The sequence below is a fragment of the Podarcis gaigeae genome (genome assembly GCF_964106915.1).
Source record: "Podarcis gaigeae genome assembly, chromosome: Z".
In the NCBI taxonomy this organism is placed as follows: domain Eukaryota; kingdom Metazoa; phylum Chordata; class Lepidosauria; order Squamata; family Lacertidae; genus Podarcis; species Podarcis gaigeae.
In genome coordinates this window covers 31,574,455-31,580,486 of record NC_139691.1, presented here as the reverse complement: position 1 = coordinate 31,580,486, position 6,032 = coordinate 31,574,455, and the positions used below count along the sequence as shown (strand labels likewise).

Genomic DNA, 6,032 nt, shown 5'->3' with positions numbered 1-6,032 from the left:
TTTTTGGGGGGGGAATGAATAAAAAAAAATTATTTCCCCCCCCAGCCGCGGCTACCCCCCCATGCCTTGCGCACACCTGCCCGAAGCACGGGGCACCCTCCAGAGGGCTCTGCCTGCTTCAGGAGGCAGGTTGCCGCCCCAAGCCTCGTGCGCCAAGCGGGACCTCCCGCCGGGCGCGCTAGGCTTGCGGACACTCGCCCGAAGCACGGGGAGCCCTCTGGGGCTGCAGGCTGCTGCCCGCAAGCCTTGTGAGCCCGCGGGAACTCCCGCTGGGCTTGCAAGGCTTGCGGATAGCTTCCTGAAGCCTGGAGAGCGAGAGGGGTCGGTGCGCACCGATGCCTCTCACTCTCCAGGCTTCAGCGAAAGCCTGCATTCACCCCATAAGACGCACACACATTTCCCCTTCATTTTGGGAGGGGAAAAGGTGCGTCCTATGGAGCGAAAAATACGGTAAATGTGCCTAAGATGCGATCATATTGTATAACAAATGGGCTGCTGCAAAACTACAACAACACTGCAGTATATACGGTACTAACATAGATGCATGCACCCACCTCCAACTCCAAAGACGCTTTCTAGGTCAGGGTTCCACTCAGCTCACACTTCATACCTTCCTCCGAGATACTACAGGGTAGTCCAAAATATCTTTACTGATATTGTGAATGATGAGAACAAAGAAAGTGGATTCCAAAGCAGTACCTGTACACTTACTTTTGGTTCATCCTGTATCAGATGTTAAGGTAGGTGGAAGGGGAACCTTTATCCATAGAGCAAGACTGGCCCTCCCTTGAGGGCGTCTAGTGCTGGGTATGTTCAGAAGCAAAAGCTGGCACAGCAACAGAACTGACTTCTTGTGTGGCTGGTACGTAATCTTTAACGTAATCTTTAAACTGACCCTCAACATTTCACAGATCCTGGAGACCACAACTTTCCTTTTTAGTGCAGCTTTTGAGCCATAAGTGGTTGCTCATTTTCCAAAGTGGTTTTTACTGCTATGGTTAAATTATTTTGGTGGCACACACACTCTCTCTCTCTCTCTCTCTCTCTCTCGTTTTTCAGCATTTACTGGCTGCCTTTCTGTGTTTATTAGAGTCTTCAAACTGTTTTTTTAAGTTGTTAAGTTAGGCATAGGTATCAAAATGAATAAACAAGTAAAACCTATGGGTGCTTTTACTAGAGAACTGAAGAGCCAAACTCTTATTACATTTGCAAGCATAGGTGACACCATCCAGTTACTGCTGAATTGCTGTTCCATCATGAAGGGTTCAGATGTTTGGATGGCTGACAGCACACAACTAGTGATGTGGCTTTGCCCCCCCCCCAAAAAAAAATCAATTGGAAAACTGCAGGGGGAACCACCTATGTACTGGAACGTTTGTGAAAATGAAATGACAATAGCAAGGGTTTCCTTTACGTTGTTTAAAAACTACTAAAGTACTGAAAGCAGTTGACACACTAATAAGCTTCAGCAACCCAAAGAACTGTGTGTGATGTGCCAACTCACAAATTTGCTAGGGATAATCACCTGAAAAACATTAATTACAGCTCTGGTACTGCCAAGTTTGCCTAATATTATCCATTGTTACTAATAAACTTATGAAACACAATTTTCGGCCGAGGGGGGGGGGGCACTGGAATTTTCCTGCCTCAAATCACTGACTTGCCATGATGGTTCAGGTTGGTGAGAGTTGGAAGTCCAATAACATCAGCAAGACTAGAGATTCTTCACTTCTGGTTACACGTATACAAAATTTAAAAACCCAGCTATGGACTGATGGCAAAAGAAAACCTTGCCAAGAAGATAAACATGTCATCATGTATTACAAGAAGTTTATTTAGTGTGTTAAATACTTCATGGAACACAGAAGTTATCTAGCAATGCCTAGAGGATTTAGGAATATAGGAAACTGTCTTATACTCAGACCATTTGTCCATCTAGCTCAATATGCTCTACACTGACTGGAAGAGGGTTTCAGACAGAAAGGGCTCCCAAACTCACCTGGAAATGCCAGGGTTTGAATCTGGGACCTTCTGCCTAACTTGTGGATGTATGATCAAGGATCGTCAAAGTGTAATCAAGATGGGGAGTCCTCTTATAGCAATGGAGGGGCAGGTAAACTATGATGAGGTGGTTCGGCCACAAGCTTTCACAACCTGGGACCTTCCAGGTGTTTTGGACTACACCTCTCACCATTCCTGACCATGGAATGGACCATGTTTGCTGGGACCGATGGGAGTTGGATTCTAGGACATTTGGATGGCTCCAGGGTTGGGGAGGGCTGTGTACACTCTGTTCTGCTCTGCAATTAAAGCAAGCCACAGCTAAGATGATAGAAGGGTACACTGATAACTTAGCAGATGGCAAGGCACCTGCAGAGCACAGAGAAGCTACATTAGGATCAGGCCAGTAAGTCTGGACTGACTCACAGTGACACCAAAAGCCATGTAACATTCAGCAGAGCTCAGATTTACTTCCAGGTGCTTCAGCAGTCCAAAAAAAATTATGTGCCAGACAAACATAAAAAAAGCCAGGCAAGTCTTTGTTCCTGCCTCACATCCCTTCTCTGGTGGAGGCCTGAAAGCCAAAAGGCAACTTCAAACACACTTTCCAATTGCTTACAGGCAACCATCATTTTGCACGGGGGTTCCTTTCCTGACCCCCCACAGGCATTGGAAGAGCAAGTGTTAGCCAGCATGATGCTTGCGTGCACAGTGTGCATCAATTGGGCATGCCTGAAATGGTTGCTGCCTGTAATTTATTTTTAAACACTGTATATACCGCTTAATTGTAAAAAAAAACAACGCAAAGCCAATTGGGGTAGCCAACATGGTACCCTTCAGAAGTTGTTAATCTCCAATTCCCATCAGTCCTACCAAACATTACCATTAATCAGGGATGGTGGGAGTTGTAGTCCAACAACACCTGGAGGGCACCACGTTGGGTACTTCTAGCAAGAAGGCAACTTAATGTCCTTTCCTGTTCATAGGACATTAAGTTGCCTTCTTGCTAGAAGCCAGATATTTTTATTTCAACAGTTACTCATCTGGATCAGGGGTGCACAACCTGTGGCATTCCAGATGTTTCTGGACTACAACTCCCATCAGCCCCAGCCAGCCTAGCCAGTGATCAGGGATGATGAGAGGTGTAGTCCAACATCTGGAGGGTCTCAGGTTGTGCACCCCTGATCTGGAAGTTCCCTATGTTGGGAAACTGTGTACGTGCAGTTACTCACATAGAGTCAATTAAGGTTTGGCAGCCAGCCAGAAGGCAATCTGAAGGAGTAAGTCTGCCTGGAGATAACAGAGGCATTGAGACCGCTCCCTGATTGGTCAAGCTCTCTCAAGGGAGTGATAATTAATGGCCTACTAACTGGTAGCTGAGAGTTTTGGAGTTCAGTAGTTCATTGTGTCAGTCAGTATAGGAGTTGTGAGTCGTGTATGAGAGAGCTAGCTAAAGATCTGTGTTCTGTTCCTGAACTAGTCCACTGTATATAATAAACACCTAACTATAAATTCCTGGTTCCTGCTGCGTCTATCCTGTCTGCAGCCAAGTTGCCAATTGCTTCCATGGATTATGCGTGTACTCTGCTAGGTCTGGCTAAGGTCCTGCAACTAGTCAGAAAGTTGAGAAACACCAACAGGTTTTTCCAATACCCTATCCCTGGTATGAAGAGTGGGATAATGGCTTGGAAATCAGGGAAAACAAGGAATACATCATTCAGATGTGGCAAAGGCTACTTCAGTGATGGGAGATGCATGCTGCACGCAAATGATTCTAGTCCAATTCCTGAGTTAGCAGATTAAAAGGTGCTAGGAAGGAAGCCCACAAAAGACCTTTGTTCAAATCTTAAAGAGCCATAACCCAACAGCTGTCATGTTCTTCTCCTCATCAGAGTTGTGCCATGTGCCTTAACGCAGTAGAAAGCTAGCAGGTTGTGGTTCTTAGCACCCAGCAGTTCCTTATACGCAGATGGAAAAGAGTGGAAGGGAAAGAATAGTGTCAAATGTATTAGAAAGGAAGAAATAAAAGCTGCTTGTGGAATGCTAGGCTGAAGCAAACAGATTTTTGAAGTCAAAATGAGTACAGTGGTACCTCGGGTTAAGAACTTAATTTGTTCTGGAGGTCCGTTCTTAACCTGAAACTGTTCTTAACCTGAGGCACCACTTTAGCCAATGGGGCCTCCCGCCGCCATGCGATTTCTGTTCTCATCCTGAAGCAAAGCTCTTAACCCGAAGTACTATTTCTGGGTTAGCGGAGTCTGTAAACTGAAGCGTCTGTAACCCGAGGTACCACTGTATTCCACTTGCACAAAACGTCCGAGTGAAATGCTGGTAGAAATGAAATTTTCTTAGAGCCAAGGCACATGGCAGAAAGAGTTATACATATTTATTTCCATTGAAAATAGTCAGCAGGGGAGCATGGCTACTCTGTTAAACAAATATGGACTACACAAGTCGTTAGCATACATGAGTGCAGAGGCACCTCAGCCAATCTCTTTGTGTGGCCGCTGACAGTATACCATAAGCATATAGCCCACAACTTGAACAAATGACAAAAAACCCCTCCTTTCCCAGTTCTGACTTGCATTGGAGATAGCAGCAGAGGAGGAACAGAGGGAGCACGATTCACCCCAAGAAGATTCATTGTGGGGAACGTATTTGATGCTAATAAAAACATGAGTACATCCGTTAGATTTGCAAGGGGGAGCTTCCCCAGGCAAATCCTTCCATCTAGATATGTCCCAGGATCGACATCTCAGCATTCATTTCAAGAATCAAGCAACAGGTTTGGTAGGATTTGATTTTTTGTGCCAGATTCAGCTATACAAACATGCCACCAAGTCATGAAATTTGGCTTTCATGATGTGTTTTTCTGCCTTTATTTCCCCTCATTATCTGCTATCTATTTATTTGGAAAATACTATCTCTGCACTGCTTCTATGATTATATCTTCTTCTTTGTACTTTTGAATTTACATTAATTAAACCCCCACCCCCTGTAAAACCCATCAACAGATACCACTATTTCATATCTAAACAAGAAGTGGCGGGGGGGGGGGCGTAGAGCGACCATGTCTGCCTATGGGCTGCAATCCTGCCACTTACTCGGGAGTAAGCATCAATGACTGACAATAGTTCTTACTTCTGAGGAAACTGAACAAACACGCACGGCGTTCTCTACACCAGCTGCCCTTTTGTCTCTCTCTCTCCCCCCCCCCCCCAATCCCTTATGAGTTGTGACTTTTTTTCGGCGTGGGGAATGCACTCTGGGCGTGTTCAGAGGCACTTTCTCCTGGGGGCTCACATGTCCTACCGGCGAGCGGTCTCAATTAAGCGCAATAAAAGGCACCCCCACGAATGTTTCCGAAGTTCTGCACCCTCCTCCCCTTTCCTTCTTCCCTTTCCCCTTCACTGCTACTGCTGCGCGCACCCCCCCCCCCCCCGCTTTCAGCTCAGCATCCGTTACCTTCAAAGGTATCCGCACCTCTAGAAGACCGACCCGCCCCTGCAGGAGGAGGAACCCAGCGACCATAGAGTGCGCGGAGCAGAGTGGTCTCAGGAAAATAACTCTTTTGGTAGAAGCAAAGAGGAAAGTCATAATAAAACTGTTAAGTCACGTCCGGTTGCTATTTTAACCGTTCGTGCGACCAAGGCTCAGAGACAGAACGAGGGTGGGGGGCGTTCCACCGTGTGGCATTTCTGTCCGTGCCCCGCACATGGCGGCCATCCCACGGGAGAAGGAACGCCTGGCTGTAATCCCGCCCCCTATGTAGATCGATGATTGTAGGGCTCTTTGGAGTTAGTTAGTTAGTTGGTCGCTCGGCTCAAGGGACTGCAGTCTCTGCGTATCGGTTTCCGGTTCTTGACAGCAGCTGTTAGGCTCATCCATGTGCGGGGCAGGAGCTGGGGGAAAGGCATAGGAGTTAACGTTAAAATGTAAGGATCTGGCGAAGCCGGCGTAATCGGAGGCACTTTTTTGTTGTTGTTGCTCCAGTGTTCCCGGGACATTTTTTCGTTTCGTATTTGCTTCAG

General features: G+C 46.6%; 1 protein-coding gene across 1 annotated transcript in view; it reads right to left on the bottom strand.

The window, feature by feature from the left end:
• The window catches only part of TMLHE (trimethyllysine hydroxylase, epsilon), a 29,116-nt gene extending 23,316 nt beyond the window's left edge, over positions 1-5,800 (bottom strand). Inside the window, exon 1 of the mRNA XM_083722389.1 lies at positions 5,467-5,800. The gene's annotated coding sequence lies outside the window, so the exon portion shown is untranslated. The remainder of the gene's footprint in view (positions 1-5,466) is intronic.
• Between the last annotated feature and the right edge of the window lie 232 nt (positions 5,801-6,032).